Source organism: Schistocerca nitens, chromosome 1 (assembly GCF_023898315.1).
Source record: "Schistocerca nitens isolate TAMUIC-IGC-003100 chromosome 1, iqSchNite1.1, whole genome shotgun sequence".
NCBI lineage: Eukaryota > Metazoa > Arthropoda > Insecta > Orthoptera > Acrididae > Schistocerca > Schistocerca nitens.
Window position 1 is genome coordinate 1,132,259,483 of NC_064614.1, and position 26,071 is coordinate 1,132,285,553.

Genomic DNA, 26,071 nt, shown 5'->3' on the forward strand with positions numbered 1-26,071 from the left:
TGAACGTGCGGGTCATGGTATGGTGCTTCGTCGACCAATCCACCTGTCATGAAATATGCCATTCACTACCGCTTCAACCGCACGCGAGCTATGTGCCGGAAATCCATGATGATGGAAGTACATCGCCATTCGGTCATGCAGTGAAACATCTTGTAGTAACATCGGTAGAACATTACGTAGGAAATCAGCATACATTGCACCATTTAGATTGCCATCGATAAAGTGGGGGCCAATTATCCTTCCTCCCATAATGCCGCACCATACATTAACCCACCAAGGTCGCTGATGTTCCACTTGTCGCAGCCATCGTGGATTTTCCGTTGTCCAATAGTGCATATTATGCCGGTTTACGTTACCGCTGTTGGTGAATGACGCTTCGTCGCTAAATAGAACGCGTGTAAAAAATCTGTCGTCGTCTCGTAATTTCTCTTGTGCCCAGTGGCAGAACTGTACACGACGTTCAAAGTCGTCGCCATGCAATTCCTGGTGCATAGAAATATGGTACGGGTGCAGTCGATGTTGATATAGCATTCTCAACACAGACATTTTTGAGATTCCCGATTCTCGCGCAATTTGTTTGCTACTGATGTGCGGATTACAGCAGCTAAAACACCTACCTGGGCATCATCATTTGTTGCAGGTCGTGGTTGACGTTTCACATGTGGCTGAACACTCCCTGTTTCCTTAAATAACGTAACGATCCGCGAACGGTCCGGACACTTGGAGTATGTCTTCCAGGATACCGAGCAGCACACATAGCACACGCCCGTTGGGCATTTTGATCATAATAGCCAAACATCAACACGATCCCGACCTTTTCGGCATTTGGTAAATGGTCCATTTTAACCCGGGTAATGTATCACGAAGCAAACGCCGTTCGCACAGGCGGAATGTTACGTGATACCACGTACTTATGCGTTTGTGACTATTACAGCGCCATCTATGACAAATCGAAAAAAGTGGTCCAACTACAACATTTATATTTCTTTACGTACTACACGAATATGTAATAAAAAATGGGGGTTCCTATTTAAAAACGCAGTTAATAAACGTTTGACCTATGGCAGCGCTACCTAGCGGGCCAACCATAGTGCCATCTGGTTTCCCCCTTCAAGCTAGACGAGTTTCGTTCTTTGTAGTTTTTTCGTTTAATGCTTATTTCGTGAGACATTTGACCCGGTCACTATCAATGAACCACCCTGTGTACCTGCGACCTGTTGTGATAGGTCCCAGTGTCGTCGCCACTCTCGCGTTTTCCACAATTTTAATTCCTGTTATTTCTTTCACATTGAGAAGATTCCCTATGCAAACCCAGTAGGGAGACCCCAAGTATCCGATTGTAATATCTACTGGGCACACGCCTAATGTTGTGTCTAGGAATCCAGAATACTCAGTTCGCATGACAAACAAACAACTCGTATTAATAAATTTTATTACAACAAGAGAAGAATTTTGATCTGAGAGTTCTTGTAGTCCTTTATACATAATCATCCACAAGTGCAATTACGCATATGTGTCGAAAGCAAAGGGCGACATAAAAAATAATCAGTCTTCTTCAGAATAGACAAAACACCCAATATGTCTGTGACTCCACTGGCTCCTATGAGCCTTAGCAGCACACTCTGTGTACGCCTTACGATTGACGTGTAACGATGGGATTGCAGTTTGCATGTCCCGAAGCTGGAAGCAAACCCTATGATGGCTCCGAGGATTGCGTCATAATAGAGTCTAAGCTGCCACAGAGGTATCTTAGGAAAGTCCACAGTGCCCAGTCTTGCCAACTTGTGCATAACCTTGGTAGCTTTCTGACGTATCTGAGATATATATGTGTGAAAGTTACGCTTCTCGTTCTAAGTGTATGCCCAAACACCGCAATGAAGTATCACTGCGTCACACGACGGTTGTCCCCATTCCAGAGCAAAATTCCGCTTGAGGTTGAGGCTGAGCAGCGGGTAGGTAGTCTTATTTGCCGAGATTTCAATTTCATCATATGAGCACCACTTTTGCATTTTAGCACGTACATCACACGTTTAACTGTCCAGTCTGGTTCTTGAGTTCTCTGTCACCACAACCAATATATAACCGGCATAGAATGTTACTCCCGACATTTAAGCGTTTTAATTCAGATTTGTTACCAATGACTCAAGGATAATACCCGAGAAAATTGGCCCACTGAAAGATCCATGGAGCAGCTCTTAGTAATTCGCCTCGCTACTTTAGTGAATGTTGTGCACCATTTCACAGTGTACCCTTCACAGCCTTGTGCTGTATCTGCTAAAATATCGGATGGCTCAGATGACAAACACATGTTAAAGAGTAAGGGGTTAAAAAACTAGCATTGAGTAAAATCACCGCTTGTCAGTGATTCGTTACAGTGGGAGCGAGGTGGTAGTTACACTACTGGCCACTAAAATTGCTTCACACGGAATTTGACCGGCGTTGCCTGGTGAAACGTTGTTGTGATGCCTCGTGTAAGGAGTAGAAATGCGTACCATCACGTTTACGACTTTGATAAAGGTCGGATTGTAGCCTATCGCGATTGCAGTTTATCGTATCGCGACATTGCTGCTCGCGTTGGTCGAGATCCAGTGACTGTTAGCAGAACATGGAATCGGTGGGTTCAGGAGGGTAAAACGAAACGCCGTGCTGGATCCCAGCGGCCTCGTATCACTAGCAGTCGAGATGACAGGCGTCTTATCCCCATGGCTGTAACGGATCGGGCAGCCACGTCTCGATCCCTGAGTCAACAGATGGGGACGTTTGCAACAAAACAACCATCTGCACGAACAGTTCGACGACATTTCCAGCAGCATGGACTATCAGCTCGGAGACCATGGCTGCGGTTACTCTTGACGCTGCATCACAGACAGGAGCGCCTGCGATGGTGTTCTCAACGACGAACCTGGGTGCACGAATGGCAAAGCGTCATTTTTCCGGATGAATCCAGGTTCTGTTTACAGCATCATCATGGTCGCATCCGTGTTTGGTGACATCGCGGTGAACGCACAATGGAAGCGTGTATTCGTCATCGCCATACTGGCGTTACCACCCAGCGTGAGGGTATGAGGTGACATTGGTTACACGTCTCGGTCACCTCTTTTTCGCATTGACGGCACTTTGAACGGTGGACGTTACATTTCAGATGTGTTACGACCCGTGGCTCTACCCTTCATTCGATCCCTGCAAAACCCTACATGTCAGCAGGATAATGCACAACCGCATGTTGCAGGTCCTGTACGGGCCTCTCTGGATACAGAAAATGTTCGACTGCTGCCCTGGCCAGCACATTCTCCAGATCTCTCACCAATTGAAAACGTCTGGTCAGGTGGCCGAGCAACTGGCTCGTCACAATACTCCAGTCACTACTCTTGATGAACTGTAGTATCATGTTGAAGCTGCATAAACAGCCATCCAAGCTCTGTTTGACTCAATGCCCAGACGTATCAAGGCCGTTATTACGGCCAGAGGTGGTTGTTCTGGGTACTGATTTCTCAGGATCTATGCACCCAAATTGCGTGAAAATGTAATCACATGTCAGTTCTAGTATAATATATTTGTCCAATGAATACCCGTTTATCATCTGCATTTCTTCTTGGTGAAGTAATTTTAATGGCCAGTAGTGTATATCAGTGCTTATGATAGCGAACTTAACCAACACGGTAACCAAGCATTGTTGGTTGACCTGTATACACTGTGATTACATTTAACGATAATATGATACTGCTGTACCTGTGTTGTTGAGAAGAACAACGCAGTATTCCTTTGGACATGCAAGCATGCAATTAAAAAGTCCTGCCCTGTACAGGAATTACATAACGTGTGCACGAGTAAGGGTTGAGACGCTTAGCCACAGCAGTTAAGGCGACCGCTCGCATATAGCGGGAAATCCGGGCTCGTCATCCACATGACGAGCCGTCTTAAAAATCAATGAAACGGTTGGTGGACGACAGCGACAAGTAATATCGGACCAGGTCCGATAAAATGCTTTACGTTGGCGTAAATGTGTGGTGTCCGCTCTTTCAGACATATGCGATCCACCTTCTTCCGTGCGGATGCACAAATTCGTCCGACTTCCTGTGGGAATGTCAGAGTACCGAGCCTGGGGGAAATGGACAGCAACTGCAAACAGATGGCGCTCGATGGGGATGCTGGTCGGCCGTGAGGCGTGCTGAGATGGTCCGCCAGAAGCGATAAGGCTGTGTCCTGGATGATGCAGTGATTAACGCACCTGCTTAGTAAACAGGAGATCCCGGGTTCGAATCCCAGTCCGATACAGATTTTCACTCGTCGCCGCCGATTCCGCGTAATGTCCCGAATGCAGCTTACGGCATTGATCCCCCCTTTCCTTTCCTTTCTTGTCCTGTCCACCTTCAATTTACGTATGTGTTGCGGATTCTACATGGTGACACACTCAAAAGTATCCGGACGCTCCCGAAAATATACGTTTTTCGTATTAGGTGCATTGTGCTGCCACCTTCTGCCAGGAACTTCATATCAGCGACCTCAGTAGTCATTAGAAATCGTGAGAGAGCAGAATGGGACGCTCTGCGGAACTCATGGACTTCCGACATGGTAGGGCGATTGGGTGTCACTTGTGTCATACGTCTGTACACGAGATTTCCACACTCCTAAACATCCCTAGGTCCACAGTTTCCGATGTGATAGTGAAGTGAAAACGTGAAGGGACACGTACAGCACAAAAGTGAACAGGCCGACCTCGTCTGTTCACTGACAGAGACCGCCGACGGTTGAAGAGGGTCGTAATGCGTGATAGGCAGACATCTGGCCAGACCATCACACAGGAATTTAGAATTGCTTCAGGATCCACTGTAAGTACTATGACAGTTAGGCGGGATGTGAGAAAACTTGGATTTCATGGTCGAGCGGCTGCTCATAACCCACACATCACGACGGTAAATGCCAAACGATGCCTCGCTTGGTGTAAGAATCGTAAACACTGTACGATTGAAAAGTGGAAAAACGTTGTGTGGAGTGACGAATCACGGTACACAATGTGGCGATCCGATGGCAGGGTGTGGGTATGGCGAATGCTCGGTGAACGTCATCTGCCAGCGTGTGTAGTGCCAACAGTAAAATTTAGAGGCGGTTGTGTTATGTTGTGGTCGTGTTATTCCTGGAGGGGGCTTGCACCCCTTGTTGTTTTGCGTGGCACTATCACAGCACCTTCTTGCTTCCCACTGTTGAAGAGCAATTAGGGGATGGTGACTGCATCTTTCAACACGATCGAGTACCTGTTCATAATGCACAGCCTGTGACGGAGTGGTTACACGACAATAACATCCCTGTAATGGACTGGCCTGTACAGACTCCTGACCTGAATCCTATTGAACACCTTTGGGATGTTTTGGAACGCCGACTTCGTGCCAGGCCACACCGACCGGCATCGATATCTCTCCTCAGGGCAGCACTCCGTGAAGAATGGGCTGCCATTCCCCAAGAAACCTTCAAGCACCCGAGTGAACGTATGCCTGCGAGAGTGGAAGCTGTCATCAAGGCTAATTTTCGGTCAACAGCATATTGAATTCCAGCATTACCGATGGAGGGCGCCAGGAACTTGTAAGCCATTTTCAGCCAGGTATTCGGATACTTTTGATCACATAGTGTATATCCGAGAGAAGAGACACCACGCATTCTATATAAAGCAAATATCGCCACAGAAACTGCAAAACTAAGAGAGAAAGAGAGAGAGAGAGAAACGGAAAGCTAGGTCTGTAACTCATCAAAAACTACGGCAGTGGACGACAAAAACAACTAAGATAGTGTAGCTGCAGGGAAACATCCGGATCATTTGATAACTGCTTTCCTACCACTGGCCGCAGCTCATACCATCAACGGAAGTCCCAACCTCCGAGCCAACAATTTTCCCGCTTCTGCCCGCGACCAGTAAGCTTTTATATCGTTCGGGAAACACGTTGTCTCCGGACTTCAAGTCGTTACTGCTGAGCACGCCTACTTGCCCTCACTCACCTTCTCAACAACCGGCAATCAAATCTGATTCACACCAGGCAGCAAGCTAACTCTGCGTTGGCCAACCGTTACTACAAGGCACAGTGGTTACCAACTGTAACTGCACCCATTGTTCACAACTCGCATCTAATCCTCCACAGATCCAGCAAATCGTTCAGCCGAGCAACACCAAAGAGTATCTGGTAAACAGAACGTCAGGTATTATAACGGCAGTTTTGAGATGTATTTGAAGAACAATATGTTAACGACGGTATACCTAATGTAACCTGACGCGGACATTCGTAAAATATGAAGTCAGTTTTAACGGTTGCCGGCCGCTGTGGCCGAGCGGTTCCAAGCGCTTTAGTCTGGAACCGCGCGACTGCTACGGTCGCAGGTTCGAATCCTGCCTCGGGCATGGATGTGTGTGATTTCCTTAGGTTAATTAGGTTTAAGCGGTTCTAAATCTAGGGGACTGATGACCTCAGATGTTAAGTCTCATAGTGTTTAGAGCCATTTGAACCATTTTTTAAACTGTTACAGGTAAATAAGCAGTAAATTACAGGGTTACCTTCCAATTCGATGTCTATCATAATTAATGGCGAGGACTGTCACAAATGAAACAGACGATAACAGAAGCAAAAACATTCCAGTAAACACTGGCCAAGAAATGAGTTGTTTACGAGTTAATTATGAATTTGTAGTTACGAACAGCCACTGACTTATATCGAGGTTGATATAAGAATATACAAAACACACACACACGCAAATATATACACTGACGGAAAAAATGGGAACACCAGGAAGGAGTTGTTCGACATAAACACAAGTTCGTTGGCGTGTTTCTCCAGGCGAAAAATGATGTCTATTCAAATTTCGCGACTGTTGTACACACATCAAAAAAAGTTTTGCATCACCTCGGTTCCGAGAGTTCCGGAACTTGTACAGGAAACTGTAATAGAGATCAAGATAAACATCATTTCCGCACTTTGTATTGCTCACGAAAACCCACACATTGCATGTTGTTCCATCATACGGCGAGATCTTCAGAGGTGGTGGTCCAGACTGCTGTACGCACCGGTACCTCTAATACCCAGTAGCACGTCCTCTTGCATTGGTGCATGCCTGTATTCGTCGTGGCGTACTATCCACATGTCCATCAAGGCACTGTTGGTCGAGATTGTCCCACTCCTCAACGGCGATTCGGCGTAGATCTCTCAGAGTGGTTGGTGGGTCACTCGTCCATAAAAAGCCCTTTTCAATCTATTCCAGGCATGTCCGAAAGGGTTCATGTCTGGAGAACATGCTGGCCATTCTATTCGAGCGATTTCATTATACGGAAGCAAATCATTCACAAGATGTGCACGATGAGGGCGCGAATTGTCGTCCATGAAGACGAATGCCTCGCCAGTACGCCGCCGACATGGTTGCACTATCGGTCGGAGGATGATATTCATGTATCGTACAGCCGTTATGGCGCCTTCCATAGGCACCAGCGGCGTACGTCGGCCCCACATAATGCCACCCCAAAACAGCAGGGAACCTCCACCGTGTTGCACTCGCTGGACAGTGTGTCTAAGGCGTTCAGCCTGACCGGGTTGCCTCCAAACACGTCTCCGACGATTGTCTGGTTGAAGGCGTATGCGACACTCATCGATGAAGACAACGTGATGCCTGTCCTGAGCGGTCCAATCGGCATGTTGTTGGGCCCATTTGTACAGCGCTGCATGGTGTCGTGGTTGCAAAGACGGACCTCGCCATGGACGTTGGGAGTGAAGTTGTGCATCACGCAGCCTATTGCGCACGTTTTGAGTCGTCACATGACGTCTTGTGGCTGCACGAAAAACATTATTCAACATGGTGGCGTTGCTGTCAGGTTTCCTCCGAGCCATAATCCGTAGGTAGCGGTCATCCACTGCAGTAGTAGCCCTTGGGCGGCCTGAGCGAGGCATGTCATCGACAGTTCCTGTCTCCCTGAATCTCCTCCATGTCCGAACAACATCGCTTTGGTTCACTCCGAGAAGCCTGTATACTTCCCTAGTTGAGAGCCCTTCCTGGCACAAAGTAACAATGCGGACGCGATCGAACTGCGCTATTGACCATCTAGACAACACGAGCGCTGTACTTCCTTCCTGGTGAAATGACTGGAACTGCTCGGTTGTCGTGCCCCCTCCGTCTAATAGGCGCTGCTCATGCATGGTTGGCCGGCCGGTGTGGCCGTGCGGTTCTAGGCGCTACAGTCTGGAACCGCGCGACCGCTACGGTCGCAGGTTCGAATCCTGGCATGGATGTGTGTGATGTCCTTAGGTTAGTTAGGTTTAAGTAGTTCTAATTCTAGGGGACTGATGACCTCAGAAGTTAAGTCCCATAGTGCTCAGAGCCATTTGAACCAATTGAACCATGCATGTGTGGTGTCACAAGGCTTAGGCCTGTCCCACCCCTCATTAAATCGACCAAGACTTATGCGAAAAATTATAAGAACAGTTGGTATTATTATGTTCCTTAAGTTTGTTTTTTGGGTTTTCAGAAATACTGTGGGAAGAAAGTTTATTTATGTTGCAGATAACGTGGAAGACGTTGCCCAACGATCACCACGAAAGTTCGACGTAGCGGCAAGTGGGCAAGGAATAAAACGAATGCTGCGAACTACCGCGAGCCATGGAAGAGCCTGGGCCGCGAGGGCGTCGAACTTCCTAGATCGCTGGACAACGTCAAAGGAAGAGATTGTGGTGTCCGTACTGTAAGGCCTTCGGTACACACACCATCAGATTATTTGACTTGTCGCTCTAACAAAGTAGGCGAGTGTCAGCAATATCTCTCGTGGTCTTATCGTGGCGTGTTTATCTTCTGCCGTTAGGTCAGACGATAGAAATGCCACTTGCACGCATAGAGTAGCAGATTGACGGTGACCAACATTAAAAAGAACTTGATTAATTTTCACACATATTTATTAAAATAATAAAAAGCATAGAAATTTCTTCACTTGATTCTGGGTGCTGTTTACAATTGACAATCTCAAGTTCCTTTGGTCTTGGTACGTTAATCTTATTCTCACATATCTGATACTTGAACAAGTGTCTATACATTTCTCTTCATAGCTATGTACAGGAATACGATAATCTTATTAGGCGCAGACTGAAACTTGAATGCAGACTGGTGCAGACAAATGCAGACTGACTAATCGGAGGTCTGTACACTCGTTATAATACCTCGAGCGTTCAGGTATCACTGCGCGAGTGTGATCCGCGAGGAGAAAAGGTTCTACGTTAGCAGCAATCTCATTGGCTGCATTACATATTAATACGCGGATCGGCGGAAGCAGAATTTGGTCCGTCTCTAAGACAGCGCCATCTCGTAGTGCGGAGACGGACGAGCGCTGCGCCTGCGCTGTTGTGCTTAGCGGGGCGCGCTCTGGTGGGAAAGTTGTGTACGCGCTGACTACGCGGAACTATGTACACAACAGAGATATTCTACTTTCTCTTTGTAAACAGATCGATCGAGTCTTAAAAGGTTCATGTAAAACGTCTAGGCGGGTGACACATTAGGTGGGAGCCGATGCCTGTAATACTTCCACAGTTATTAAAAAGTTGTTAAACGGCAAAACCAACAATTCATCATTTATATGGATAAAAAGTAGTAAAGATATAGGAAAGGAAGAGTTGCGGCGTCAGAACGAAAAGTGATACACCGCTCAGCAACGAAGAAGGACGTAAACCGCGGGCGTTACGTGGTGAAAACAAATCAACAGATGAAAACAGTAAGTCTATAATTAAGACTAAAGCCACATAACACTGCACATGGTTGTTCACATCTTTGGGCGGGTTTAGTGACATCTCTGAACAGTCAAAGGGACTGTGTCTGTGATACAATATCCACAGTCAACGTCTATCTTCAGGAGTTCCGGGAACTGTGGTGATGCAAAACTTTTTTCGGTCAGTGTATGTGGCGGTAGTAGCGCCAGTATAAGGATGCAAATCAGGTTTGCTTTAAATACACGCTGTAACGGTCGGGCACGTAATTTTCTTTATTTTTTTTAAAATCTACCTTTGAGATTCGACGTAGTGAGTTGATGTTAGTCAACAATGGCTTTAAGGCAACAATGACGCTGTTATCAACATTTGTTATTTGAACGAGGTCGTGTAACAGGGCTACGAGAAGCTGGATGTTCCTACTGGAGTACTGCAGAAACACTTGGCAGGAATGTAGCCACTAAAGACCGGGCTCAGGACGGCCACATGGGACTATCGACTAGGCGTATAGTTTTGGCGCATTGTACTCCTTGTCTAGCAGCAATATGAGCAGCAGCTGGCACCACAGTGACCCAACGAACTGTTAGAAATCGGTTGCTTCAAGGACAGCTCCCAGTTAGAGCCCTTTAGCGTGCATCAGGCTCACCCCAAACCACCGCCATTTGCGACTTCAGTGGTGCCAAGAAAGAGCTCATTGGAGGGTAGGATGGCGGTCTGTTATGTTTTCTGATGAAAGCTGGTTTTGTCTCGGTGCCAGTGATGGCCGTGTGTTGATTAAGAGGCCAGCTAAGGGCTTGCAACCAACCTGTTTGCATGCTAGACACAAGGGACCTACACCTGGAGTTACGGTCTGTGGTGTGATTTCGTATGACAGCAAGACACCTCTCTTGGTTATCCCAAGCACTCTGACTGCAACTTTGTACGTCAATCTGGTGATTCGACCTGTTGAGCTGCCATTCATGAACAACATTCCAGAGGGTGTTTTCCAGCAGGATATCGCTCGCCCAAATGCAGCTCTTGTAACCCAATCTGCTCTACAGAGTGTCGATATGTTGACACGGCCATTTCGGTTACCAGATTTGTCTCCAATAGAGCATATACGGTACATCATCAGACGACAACACCAGCATCATCCACAAACAGCATTAACCATTCCTGCATTGACCGACCAAGTGCCAAAGGCATAGACCGCCATCCCAGAAACTGACATCAGACACCTTTACAACACAATGCGTGCACGTTTGCGATTTACATTTAACATTCTGGCGGTTAACTGGCTATTGGTGTACCAGGATTTCACATTCGCACTTACATTAACCTGTGATCTTCCGATGTTAATCGCTTAAATATGTTACGAAGACAAATGTATTCCCAAAATTTCATTACGCTAGTTACACTACTGGCCATTAAAATTGCTACACTACGAAGATGACGTGCTACAGACGCGAAATTTAATCGACAGGAAGAAGATGATGTGATATGCAAATGATTAGCTTTTCAGAGCATTCACACAAGGTTGACGCCGGTGGCGACACCTACAACGTGCTGGCATGAGGAAAGTTTCCAACCGATTTCTCATACACAAACAGCATTTTACCGGCGTAGCCTGGTGAAACGTTGATGTGATGCCTCGTGTAAGGAGAAGAAATGCGTACCATCACGTTTCCGACTTTGATAAAGGTCGGATTGTAGCCTATCGTGATTGCGGTTTATCCTATCGCAACATTGCTGCTCGCGTTGGTCGCGATCCAATGACTGTTAGCAGAATATGGAATCGGTGGGTTCAGAAGGGTAATAGGGAACGCCGTGCTGGATCCCAACGGCTTCGTATCACTAGCAGTCTAGATGACAGGCATCTTATCCGCATGGCTGTAACGGATCGTGCAGCCACGTCTCGATCCCTGAGTCAACAGATGGGGACGTTTGCAAGACAACAAACATCTGCACGAACAGTTCGGCGACGTTTGCAGCAGCATGGACTATCAGCTCGGAGACCATGGCCGTTACCGTCGACGCTGCATCACAGACAGGAGAGCCTGCGATGGTGTACTCAACGACGAACCTGGACGCACGAATGGCAAAACGTATTTTTTTTTCGGACGAATCCAGGTTCTGTTTACAGCATCATGATGGTCGCATCCGTGTTTTGCGACGTCGCGATGAACGCACATTGGCACCGTGTATTCGTCAGCGACATACTGTCGTATCACCCGGCGTGATGCTATGGGGTGCCATTGGTTACACGTCTCGGCCACCACTTGTTCGCGTTGACGGCACATTGAACGGTGGACGTTACATTTCAGATGTGTTACGACCCGTGGCTCTACCCTTCATTCGATCCCTGCGAAACCCTACATTTCAGCAGGATAATGCACGTCCGCCTGTTGAAGGTCCTGTACGGGCCTTTCTGGATACAGAAAATATTCGGCTGCTGCCCTGGCCAGCACATTCTCCAGATCTCTCACCAATTGAAAACGTCTGGTCAATGGTGGCCGAGCAGCTGGCTCGTCACAATACGCCAGTCACTACTCTTGATGAACTGTGGTATCGTGTTGAAGCTGCATGGACAGCTGTACTTGTACACGCCATCCAAGCTCTGTTTGACTCAATGCCCAGGCGTATAAAAGCCGTTATTACGGCCAGAGGTGCTTGTTCTGAGTACTGATTTCTCAGGATCTATGCACCCAAATTACGTGAAAATGTAATCACATGTCAGTTCTGGTATAATAAATTTGTCCAATGAATACCCGTTTATCATCTGCATTACTTCTTGCTGTAGCAATTTTAATGGCCAGTAGTGTATTTTTTGGTGTTGCGATATTTGCTGTTAGTGTATAACCAGAGTGATTTTGCTAAGCAGAGTATAATTGCAAGAAACGTTTCCTTAAAGGATAAGGAGCGATGAAGATCACACGGAAAATGCCCAGAAATGCATTAAAGCGGAGGTACACTCACTTGATGGCGGAGTAAAAGATTTGTGGCAGTGTGGTTTTCAGTGAGTGAATGTAAGTACGAGAGTAGACCAGGCAAATGAGAATGTTCTGCCTGTACTGGTGTTTATATTCCAGAGTGCGTGTGTAACGTCTATGCCAGAAGGTTACTGCGGAAACAAGTCCATAGGTAATATTCGGTGCACGTGTTGAACAAGTGATAAGGGAAGTGGTGGCCGTTGTGGCCGTTACTGTCCTCGCACATGTAGAGCTAGAACGCAAGTACAACAGAACATTCCCATTTGCCTGGTGTGTTCTCGTGTGTGTATACATTCACTGGAATCATTGTGCTTTTATTATTCTCCGCCAAATGGGTGTACTTCGCTTGAAACGCATTACCGGTCACATGTCCGTAAGTCCCTTTTCACTCCTGATCCTTTCAGAAGTCGTTTTCAGCAGTTTGTCCCAACCTATACATCACATTATATAGGGTTATTCAGAAAGAAGGAACATATTTCAAACATTTATTGCTTCCAAACCACAAAACATAGAAAGACAATTACAACGTTCCTAGAAAGAGAAACGTCCAAAATTTTATGCATTCAGTGTACAGTCCGTGAGACGAGTGATTGGTACTGACAGTTCCGGCGGGCAGACGGCGCTGTTGCCGAACGTGGCTCACAGCACGCGGCGCCCTGTCTGCTACACGCATTCTCTAGCAGCAGAAATAAAAGCGAGACAAAATACAAGTCGTATTGGTACGCGTGAATTTATTTAAAGTTGATGCTTGAAATATATTAACTCGAAAACTGATAAGAGCTATTTAGTACAAGTATCTAAGATGCTGAAACATAATAAAGTTATTTGTTAAACTTCACAACTTAAATGAAAACTATTTTCGCAAGTTGTTGAACATTAGCAGTTTTGGTTTCCATTGTTACGTATTAGCATTATTAATTTGTTCTACTACAAGCTACAGAATAATTGGTCAGTGTATTAAGAGTTATAATCTTAAGAAAGTACTCACAATATGACGATCTGGTTGTAGATCGATAGCAAACTCCCTCCTTACATTCCTGAATACGTTGTACTTACTGTAATGGAAAAACACCACTCACATCACTGTCAGAATGTGATTTGACATTGTCTTCCTCAGCACTACTCGAACTATCACTGCTCTCTCCCAGATGTATAATTAAATTTTCGATGCATTCTTCCACAACCCCTTCGGTTTTGGCCGCCTCTCTGATGGCACTTGCAGTGTTGTTTACAATTTTAGCCCACGTCTCGCTTGTCACTTTATTGATAGCTGCTGGAAGGAGAGTTTCCACTTCAGAGATCGTGAATTTTTTATTGTTTGCAGCAATGTAATTTTTTATCTGCGCCCACACTCCTTCAATTGCATTGAAGTGACAGTGGTATGGAGGAAGCCGAATGATTTCATGCCCGTGCTTTTTAGCAATCTCGTCAATTACATATGTTGGAAATTGGGGTTTCTTTTGTGCCACAATTTCGAGCAGTTCCGCCTTCCTTAAATCTTCTCTGAAATCTACTTTTCGCCGTTTCAACCACTGAATGATATCGTCTTTTTTTGTTGCCAAGGTTGGTGCCTTATCGTGAACAACGGAATGATAAGGCGCATTGTCCATAACAATCACTGATGGACTTGTCAGATTCGTCATAAGCGATGTCTCGAACCATTCTTGAAATACTAAACTGTTCATTTCTTCATGGTAATCTCCCGTCTTTTTTGACCGAAACATTTTCAAGCAGTTTGGCACAAAACCTTTCGATGTTCCTGCATGTAAGACAATAATACGCCCTCCTTTGCCAACAGGCACTGCCATTGTCCCCTCGGGCGTTCCATCATTCCAGCCTCTACGTAAAGAATGGCTGGCATTGACCCAAGTTTCATCTAACCACACTATACTTTCGAATTCCACACCCATGATCCTGCGCAGAAATTTGCACCGCCATGCAACTACATCTGTCCTTTCCATTAATATTTTGCGTCCGTTAAACAGTGAATAGCTGAAGCCTATGTCTTTCAACACTGTACGCAATGAAAATTTGCTCCCTTTAAAAAGATCGTCTTTCTGAAGCGACACCTGTAATTTAGATAGAGTGGGATGTTCCCTTCTCTTATAATAGCTGTATATATGACGACGAATAGCGTCTTTCTGAAAATCGTCCAAAGCTGTCACCTGCTTATTTCTCGGTCGCTTCCTTCCTGGTGTGTGCAGCTTTGTTGTGCCACTCTCGTCACAATCTACACTATACTGTTCTTTCCCTATCTTTACAAGTGTTCTTACTTATTTTCAATGCTGCTGCAGTTCTCTTCACAACCTGAACAACAGGAATTAAGGGCCCACCTTTGTCCTTTTCTTTCTCAAAGTAATCCCTCACAGAGCACACGAATTCACGGGCCTGGGTGTGTAGCACACTTTTCTTCCTCCGTTTCACTTCTTGTGTTGGGCTGGTACTACCCGGCGCACTAGACATTGTTTACAACGAAACATAAACAAAGAAACACTAAAAACAACAAAAACGAAATAAACTGCGAATTCAACTTCAGACAAACGACGAACGACCGCACCGCCTGCACGCGAGACACTGGTAAGTTTCATAAGCGCGCGCGACCGGGTTTCAGAGCGGCAACGTGGCCCTTGCTACCCGCTAAAAGTCAGGCCGTCATTGGCTGCCTGCCTGCGGTCGCTAGGCAACGGAAAGACGCTACCGAGCTGTCAATACCAAAGACTCGTCTCCCAGACTATAAGCGTCATGTGTTACACGATAAACATCAAAATGGTGGCTCATTTCCTGCCACACACGAAGCAGCTGGTCTCTCATTATCGAATTCACAACTTCAGCAATGCGGTGTCGCAGACTTTCAAGAGTGTCAGGCATAGAGATGATCAAAAGGCGGTCTTTAACATAGCCCTCTGCTCCTCCTCTTCCTGGAATGGAGTCATTCACGTGACGTCGGACGTGCTGAGGGAAATGCGACGTTGCATTGTTGAATCTGTGAATTCGATAACGAGAGACTAGCTGCTTCGGACGAGGCAGGGAATGAGCCACCGTTTTGAAGTCCGTTGTGTAACACATGGTGCTCACAATAAATGCGTAAAACTTTGAACTTTTCTCTTTCCAGGAGCCTTGGAACTGTATCTCTATCTTTTGTAGTTTGGAAGCAATAAATGTCTGAAATCTGTTCCTTCTTTTTGAATATCTCTGTATGTACAGGTATAAAGTGAACATTAATAAAACCGAAAAATTGCGGGGATATATTCCTGACTGGAAGGAGAAAAGTTCCTACGAATATGTGTCTGGAAATTGATCGTTGCCACGGTATATGGCGCTGAGGAATAACAGTTCCTCTGACCACAAGCAGTGTGTTCCTTGCGTATTGCAGCCTGTGTAAACGATGCAGCGTACTGAAGGCAGCAGAATGGTCCGGTATTCATGTCAGGAGCAAGCCGAGATGATGTTTGTGTACGGCCAAGCAGATGAAAAAAAAAATGGTTCAAATGGCTCTGAGCACTATGGGACTCAACATCTGTGGTCATAAGTCCCCTAGAACTTAGAACTACTTAAACCTAACTAACCTAAGGACATCACACACATCCATGCCCGAGGCAGGATTCGAACCTGCGACCGTAGCAGTCGCGCGGTTCCTGACTGAGCGCCTAGAACCGCTAGACCACCGCGGCCGGCAAGCAGATGAAACAGTCGAGAGGCAGCACAACTAAACCAAAACAAGTAGCATCGCAGACACCAACCACATCATACAACATTTCAAGCCCTTTTTGGGCGTTTGCATGGTCTTGGGACCTTTGAAACAGATGAACGTGCAGGAAGGCGCGGACGGTGCATACACCAGATCTGGAGGACCAGGTTCTACGGAATATTGAGACAAACCCTAGTTTAGGCTCTAAGCAAGTCGATCGCCAAGCCAAAGTATGAATATGTGTATCCTGCATGACATTGCATCCCATGGGGGCCACTTAGAACATGTGAGGTGGATGTGATGCAGCTCAGTACTGAGTAACGAGACTATTTATTGTCGTTGCACGCACACCGTCCATTCCCAGACACTTGTACATAGGACTTTTTCCAGTCAGGAATCGGTCAGTTCTATTTATGGTCAGTATATACACGAAAGAGCCAAACAACTGGTACACCTTCCTAATATTGTGTAGGGCCCCTGCAAGCACACAAGAGTACCGCAGCACGACGTGGCATGATGGACTCCATTAATGTGCTGGAGGGAATTGACACCGTGAATCCTGCAGTGCACTCCGTAAGTCTGTAAGACTACAAGAGGGTGGAGAACAGCACGTTTGCTAGGCATCCCAGATATGCTCAATTATGTTCATGTGTGGGGAGTTTGGTGGCCAGCGTAAGTGCTTAAACTCAGAAGTGTGTTTCTGGAGCCACTCTGTAGCAATTCTGGACGTGTGGGACGTGCTGGAACTGCCCAAATCCGTCGGAATGCACAATGGACATGAATGGATGCAGGTGATCACGCAGGATGCCTACGTATATGTCACCTGTCAGAGTCGTATCTAGACGTATCAGAGGTATCATATCACTCGAACTGCACACGTTCCACACCATTACAGAGCCTACACCAGCTTGAACAGTCCCCTGCTGACATGCAGGGCCGAGGGATTCATGAGGTTGTGTCCATACCCGTACACATCCATCCACTCGATACAATTTGAAACAAGACCCGTCCGACCAGGCAACATGTTTCCAGTCGTCAAAAGTCCAATGTTGGTGTTGACGGTCCCAGCCAAGGCTTTTTGTCGTGCTGTTATCAAGGGTACCCGAGTGGGCCTTCGGCTGCTAAAGCTCATATCGACGATGTTTCATAGAATGGTTCGCACGCTGGCACTTGTTGATGGCCCAGAACTGAAATGTGCAGCAATTTGCGGAAGGCTTGCACTTCTGTCACTTTGAACGATTCTCTTCATTCGACATTGGTCCCGTTATTGCAGGATCTTTTTCCGACACACACACACACACACACACACACACACACATATATATATATATATATATATATATATATATATATATATATATATATATATATATCACGGAAAAAGTTTCCCAAGACCGAAAAAGAGAGCATTTTTAAGTGATTCACATTACCAGATCACAGGTTAATATAAGCGCAAATGCCTGATGTCAGTTTGTGGGATGGAGTTCCATTCCTGTGCCACTTCCGCGACCGATACAGGGGCGGTGAATGCTGCTTGTGGATGAGCTGGAGTTTTCGTGCGATGATGTCCTGTATGTACCCGGCTGGATACACACCTGGTGGTCGATCAGGCGTAGGCAACATGTCGATACTCTGTAGAGCAATCTGGGTTGCGACAGCGGTATGTGGGCGAGCCTTACCTTGTTGGAAAACACCCCCCGGAATGCTATTCATGAATGGCAGCACGACAGGTCGAATCACCAGACTGACACATAAATTTGCTGTCAGAATGCTTGGGGTAATAGTGAGAGTGCTCCTGCTGTATACGAACTGTGACCTCTCTGACAGGATATCACAGATCCAGTCACGTAACTGAGACGATATTCCATAAGCACGCAATTTGACTACGAGCCGCTTGTGTGGTACAGTGTCAAAAGCCTTCCGGAGATCCAGAAATACGGAATCGATCTGAAATCCCTTGTCAATAGTACTCAGCACTTCATGTGAATAAAGGGCTTCTTGTGCTTCACAAGAACGATGTTTTCTAAACCCATGTTGACTGTGTGTCAATAGACCGTTTTCTTCGAGGTAATTCATTACGTTCGAACACAATATATGTTCTAAAATCCTGCTGCATATCGTCGTTAGCGATATGGCCCTGTAATTTAGTGGATTACTCACACTACCTTTCTTGAATATTGGTGTGACCTGTGCAACTTTCCAGTCTTTGGGTAAGGATCTTTCGTCGAGTGAACGGTTGTATATGATTGTTAAGTATGCAGCTAATGCATCAGCATACTCCGAAAGGAACCTAATTGGTATACAGTCTGGACCAGAAGACTTGCTTTTATTAAATGATTTAAGTTGCTTCACTACTCCGAGGATATTTACTTCGACGTTACTCATGTTGGCAGCTGTTCTCGATTCGAATTCTGCAATGTTTACTTCGTCTTCTTTTGTGAAGGCATTTCGGAAGGCTGTGTTTAGTAACTCTGCTTTGGCAGCACTGTCTTCGATAGTATCTCCATTGCTATCGCGTAGAGAAGGCATTGATTGTTTCTTGCCGCTAACATACTTCAAGTAATGAGTTTGTAACTTCACTGTTTGACTGTAGTGCCAACTGCTGCTCAAATTGCTGCTGCACACGCAGTACGGTGCGTTATATGGAAATTGAAGGTGGAGAGGGGGAAGCTGCTGTCGGATGCATCGGGAAATTTTGCGGAATCAGCGGCGCGTCGAGTGAAAATGTGTACCGGACCAGGATTCTAACCAGGGATCTCCTGCTCAGTAGGCAACTGCGTTAACCACTGCGCCACCGAGGCCACCCATGCACAGTGTCTGTCCGTTTTGTCTACGTTCGCTCACTGAGATTTCTACAGGAGGTCGGACGTATTTGTGCATCCGAAATCAAGAAGGTGGAACCAACCATCGCCCAGCTAGACCAATCAGATTATATGTATGCGTGGTATCTGTCCTTTCGGACTTACGTGATTCCGGATAATGTCCCGATGCAACTGACAGCAGTGACCCCTCCTTTGCCTTCCTTTCTTCCCCTCTCCACCTTCTGAAAGAACAGGTACCACACATTCATATAAGCAGTACGATGTGCCAGAGCCATACGCCGAACACAATAGTCACTCCTCTCGGTAGTGGCACATGGCCGTCCGCAGTCCGATCTTCTTGCGACCGTACATTCCCATGACCACCGCTGCCAGTAATCATGTATAGTGGTTACATTCCTGCCAAGTCTTTCTGTTATATCGCACAAGGAACACCCCATCTTCTCATAGCCCTATTACACTACCTCGTTCAAACTCAGTGAGCTGTTGCTAATGGGGTCTTTGTTCGCCTTAAAGGTATTCTTGTCTGACATCAGTTCACCACGCCCGGTCTCAAATGTAACTAACGCACAAGACTGTTAAGCGCGTAAAAAAATGGTTCAAATGGCTCTGAGCACTATGGGACTTAACTGCTGTGGTCATCAGTCCCCTAGAACTTAGAACTACTTAAACCTAACTAAGCTAAGGACATCACACACATCCATGCCCGAGGCAGGATTCGAACCTGCGACCGTAGCGGTCGCGCGGTTCCAGACTGTAGCGCCTAGAACCGCTTGGCCACTACGGCCGGCGTTACGCGTGTATTTAAAGCAAACTTTCGTTTACGAATAAGTCGCACAATTCCTTCTTGGTGATGTGATTTTTTTCGGGTGTTAGGAATATAAGGAGGAGGAGGAGATTTAGTGTTTATCGTCCCGTCGACAACGAGGTCATTAGAGACGGAGCGCAAGCTTCAGTGCATAGTGCTGTGGAATGTGGAAAAAACAGCAAATTGGCGTTCATACGAAGAAGAACAACACCAAAAATGCAACAGGAGCGTAATATGTAAGAAACTGTCTACGCAACCTGCCACTGATGATGCCTTGCAGAAAATAAAGGCGAAACGCGTATGGCACTAAAATTGTGTTTTATTCAGTTGCTGTCAGACGGTCCATAAATAAAAATTATCAATATACCGTAATATTACACGCAACTGAGGAAGACAGGACTACAAAAGTTGAAGAATCAATCGCTCTTCACGAAGATGTACTCTCGCGTCTAGCAAACGTTTTAAATCCGGAAGACCAGGAGTCTGTCAAACGGTCTTCACTGCGTTCAGTCGGAGACTGACTGGTAAGTGGTGCCAAGCCACGAAAACCCAGAACCACGAACTTATTGACAACCCAACAGCTGAAGCCAGGGCCTGTGGGTACAGTTTAACAGATTCCTGGGTGGAGAAGATACGAACAAACACAACATGCACAAGTGGGGCTTCTCAGTACGTGTGATTGTGGTGGTATTTAGACAACGGGCTACAATGTACACGAGTGCCTGGACAGGTGTTCCTTTGGTGCCATCAAGAGTGTATCTACAGCACCCGACGAGGCACTTGGTCGAACTCAGTTTTCCGACATTTGTGTTTAGTCAGAGCCCTAGTGTGTTCATCAAGTGTAAATAGTTAAACACACATGTGTAGCTCTTTGATTAAATATGTAAAACAATTTTGTTGTTGTAATTGATGCATACGATAATGTTAACGATAATAACAACAACCCGTTACAGGAGATAGCGTTTTTAATAAGATACGCCAATATTTGCACTGTTTTGCAAGCGATAGAGAGTCAGCGATTTCCACGGATGTGCTCTGGTTTAGTTAGCAAAATGAGAGTAGATCTGGCAGAAGGCAAAACCATTATCATATAACAGACATCCGTGAAAGCAATACGGGCACTGTAGGTGTGTAGGCGAATAAAACTGCGTGGAACTCTAAAGGCGCCGGTCTGTAGGGATGACGTTTCGTGAACGTCCCATGTCGATGAAACATGCTACGATAACACTCGATCTCACAGGGCTCGCTCTGCAATACATTACTCTTCACACGCAGTAGTCAGATAGAGCTCCCGCGCTAAATCCCGTAGAGATGAAAGAAAAAATTTAAAAAAATAGCATTCGCTTCCTGTGGCGCTCACAGATATCATCACTAAGCGCATTACACCACGCTGTATGTAACATTGTATTGTTGCTTGATTTAACTACACTTCGTATATGTGGTATATCAAATTAATATAGTCATTTTACATATTTATCTATAGCACGTCGGAGGTCCAAGCATAATTGTTAAGACTGGTGTTGTTGTCCCTGTATATTTCATACTATCTTGTGTGTTGCTTACTTGGTTGCATTTAATTGAAGTATTAATTATGAAATTATTGCCATTGTTTGTGGGAGCCTGTGTACGTTACACATATTACGTTTACTAAAATATGTAGCCTTCATCTGTAACAAAGTTTACATTCTAAACTTTGGTTTCCATTTTTCCTTTATTATTTCTGTTTAATTTTTATGGTTTTCCTAATGCTTTATACATTCATTTATTATTCACTTTAATGTCTTATTGTTTTTATCTTATATTTTCATAATTTCGGACTTTTCCAGTTACGATGGCAATAATTTTACTTCACCTTTGACTTCCGAAAGCTCATATTGAGGCACTTCTGGCAGGTTAATACTTAAAGGCGTATTATTAAAGTGGAAATACGGAAGCGTCCGATCTAACCCGTCGGCTTTGACCCATGACGTCACAAATATAGCGGAAACGACAATTCCAATATGGCGGATATAGAAACGTTGCATACGTATCACGAAGACGAAAACACATAGAAAAACAACACACACAAAGGTTTCACAAGAATAATCTGCTAACATTGATAGCAAACAAAGATAATAATAAACAAGTGGTACTCAAGGCCAGGCAGGGGGGGGGGCTGCGCCCCCCCCTGACCCCCCCCCCCCCCCGCCAAAAAAAAAACTCCCAACCTAACCTCGTATTCAGGGCTACGCTACAGATCAATGTGTAGGTCAATCAAAAGATAAAAAAAAGGAACAAATAAAAAAAAAAGAAAAAAACAATATTGATTCATTAGACATAACGAGTAGCGACAAAACATATAGACCATAAAGATTGAACAATCTAATGGCAAACTGATAAAAGCCTCATAGACGACGTTAAAACAAAAAGTACAGTAAAAAGGTAAACTATATATTACAGGCCCTAAAACTCCTACTAAGGTAACGTCAACGAGGCAACATCTACAAACACGCCACACTCACAAACCAAACTCCGCGCCGTAATGACGTCACACACCACAACACCCTTACGTCACGGGTCAAAGCCGACGCGTGAGATCGGATGTTTCTGTTGACCCTAGCACATATTATTGATAGATTTTTATGTTTTGATCAACTTGATATAATGCCATTAGTTGCTTCGTCTTCTGTTATTTCCTTCTGTTGACGCACACCAGTATTAAGAAGTGTTTAATTTAAATATTCCGCGGCACATAACTGTTAGGAAATCTAGACATGTCTGGAAATTTTATACTGCTACAGGAACTACACTGGGTAATATCACACTTTCATATTTTTTAAGTAGCGCCCGTTCGGCCAGTTTGCCATAGACAGCGCTAGCGTCACCTAAGCAAAAACAAAACACTGTCGGGAAAAGCGCCACTGAGCGGGCAGCTACGCTTACGCTGCAAACAGGGACGGACACACACTACAAGCTATTTGGAGTACTGCATTTCGCAGCAAGTGTAGGAAATCGTAACAGAGTTCTGTTCTTACCGTGCGCGGTGGAAGTGGTCTCGTGAAACCGGTGGCGCACGGCTACACGTGTCCGTGGAGCAGCGACGGACACGTGACGTCGTCGCAGCTGGCGTGGAAGGACTGGGGCAGAAATAGCGCACGGAACAGACTGCTGTGTGTGTGTGTGTTTGTGTGTGTGTGTGTCGGTTCGTGCCCCCTCCTGTCTGCAGCGATTCAGGCGCCTGTTTCCCCTCCACCCATTCCACCAGCTGGGAGGGAGAAACTATGCCGCCTAGCCGCACTCCGGAACTACAACAGTGACCTCCTTTGCGATGTCTGCGTAAATAACATGCACCTATCTTTCAGCTCTTTGCTGCACTGATACAAATCCTATTTCAGGTAAATTACAAGCACCTAATTCCACCATTCTCCACTGAAACGTACAGGACATCAATCCGCGAGTTAAAAACGAAGAGTCTTTCGTACCGCTAGCCCAGTCCTCTAAATGGAAAAATAAGCCTCGCGTCCGTATATTCCTGGAGAGATTGTGACAAAAGTTTATTGGAACCTGTAACTTCTCGTTTCATCACGCAAAGCAGGACTTCCAACAGTTTAATCGTCTTTCGATTTGCAATAAAACAGTGAAATAACAGTCGCATCAGATGCATCTTGTGGAACCTGTATAGTAGTGGTTTTACTCATCTATGGATTACATTTGCGCGACATCATTACCACTAACATTTTGCAAAGAACTTAGTTAATAATATAAATAGTTCCGTTATATTGCTGATTCATTTCACACTACCGGTCACCGGACACATTATATACACTATACACATATTACATCGTAATATAATACTACACAACCCTATCTGCGGAGATCAGGACCATTGGAAGATGTTTGATTTCCATTTTGCGAAATTTTCTATTTGTTTATCTGAAAAATTGAGTCAGCAACCCTCCATAAAGAGTGAAATGAGGTCAGTACGATTATCCATTGCAGAGGATTCGGAGTAAGGTTTTCCAGAAAAGAGAAAAATCATTTGAATGAAACGTGTTGTGTGAAATGATAGGTCTTATTATTTTTGTTATTATTATTTACTACTATAACTTTTTAGCCAAATCCCTTCACTTTGTCATCTAAGTAATTCCTCAGTATATACAGGGTGTTACAAAAAGGTACGGCCAAACTTTCAGGAAACATTCCTCACACACAAAGAAAGAAAATATGTTATGTGGACATGTGTCCGGAAACGCTTACTTTCCATCTTAGAGCTCATTTTATTACTTCTCTTCAAATCACATTAATCATGGAATGGAAACACACAGCAATAGAACGTACCAGCGTGACTTCAAACACTTTGTTACAGGTAATGTTCAAAATGTCCTCCGTTAGCGAGGATACATGCAACCACCCTCCGTCGCATGGAATCCCTGATGCGCTGATGCAGCCCTGGAGAATGGCGTATTGTATCACAGCCGTCCACAATACGAGCACGAAGAGTCTCTACATTTGGTACCGGGGTTGCGTAGACAAGAGCTTTCAAATGCCCCCCATAAATGAAAGTCGAGGGGGGTGAGGTCAGGAGAGCGTGGAGGCCATGGAATTGGTCCGCCTCTAACAAATCCATCGGTCACCGAATCTGTTGTTGAGAAGCGTACGAACACTTCGACTTAAACGTGCAGGAGCTCCATCGTGCATGAACCACATGTTGTGTCGTACTTGTAAGGCACATGTTCTAGCAGCACAGGTAGAGTATCCCGTATGATATCATGGCGGTGAATCGAGGAAGTACAGTACATACTGACGAAACTAAAATGAGCTCTAACATGGAAATTAAGCGTTTCCGGACACATGTCCATATAACATCTTTTCTTTATTTGTGTGTGAGGAATGTTTCCTGAAAGTTTGGCCGTACCTTTTTGTAACACCCTGTAGAATGTATTGCTTGGCAAGTATTTTTTTCGTTGTAGTAATCTCTGTCATCTCCTTCGTTAAGTTATTGTATAATCTTATTCCTTGCTGAAAAATATTGTTTTGAGTTTCATGTTCCTACTTCTTTGATAATGTAAGTTCAGTCTATATTTTGTTCCATGGTTATGGACAGAGCTGTGCAGTAATAATCAAGATTATTTTTGAGACGTATGTCTGGTCAGGAAACCAGAACTTTTGTATTCTTTTTAGGAAAGAGACAGTACAGTACGATAGCTTATGGATGTCAGTAAACTCGCAAGGAAGAAAAGGTACGGACTTCAAAAAGAGATGTTCCAAAATCATATCCAAGTCAATTAATTAGTGCGGAACGGTTTTACTACACCCACCTAGATGACGCATTGCAGAAAAAAGTGCCAACTGATCCCAGCTGGAACATATTGTACTTCAACATTTTGGAGATTTTGGATGCCTACAAAACTTCCATATCAGCAAAGGTACGTACCTATTGCTCCGTGCAGATTTAACGAATGTTTTGTCACCAGCCAAGGTTGTGTACGAGAGTTTTTGCCTCTGAAAGAGTAATTGGGTATAGTAGACTACAAATTAGCCAACTATTCAAGATAGAGTGTACATACTTAGATTTTCCATCTACTACGAAATAGACAAAGATTCGCGTTTTTCTCTGTGCATTCTGTAGTCTTCTTCTTTTCGAAGGCGGAGATAATACCAGAGAAGTTGTATCTAGTTCACCATGAAAGCAATAAGATACTTTTTGTTAGCTGATCCGCAATTTTCAGATATTTGCAGTTACAACAATGGATACGAACGCTTGGGTGTACTTGACGTTATTGTAAGAGAAGAAATGTATTTAAAGGCAAGAATACACTCGTAATACTGTAATGAACCAAGGAAAATAAAAATATTAAGGTAATTGGAAACGTTATTCTGTGTCTTCTGTATTTTAATAGCACAAAAGAATTTTCTGTTCCTAGAACCATACTCACAGACGACCATCAAAGTCTTATTATCATGCCATTCCAAATCGTAAGTCAGAGAGACCATTGTACAAAAAAATATAATATGTATGAGACAAATAAAAAAAATATTACGAGCGTTCAGACATAGCAAAAGAAAAAGGGAGAAAGGATGGTACAGCATGC

The 26,071-nt window shown here is 45.0% G+C and overlaps 1 protein-coding gene across 4 annotated transcripts in view; it reads right to left on the reverse strand.

The window, feature by feature from the left end:
* LOC126199429 (organic cation transporter protein-like) overlaps window positions 1-26,071 on the reverse strand; it is a 194,107-nt gene that overhangs the window by 69,358 nt on the left and 98,678 nt on the right. The window contains exon 1 of one of the 4 annotated variants that reach the window (XM_049936349.1): window positions 23,015-23,150. The exons of the other annotated variants lie outside the window; for them this stretch is intronic. The gene's annotated coding sequence lies outside the window, so the exon portion shown is untranslated. Of the gene's footprint in view, window positions 1-23,014; window positions 23,151-26,071 lie in introns of those variants that run through there. 4 annotated transcript variants of the gene reach the window in all.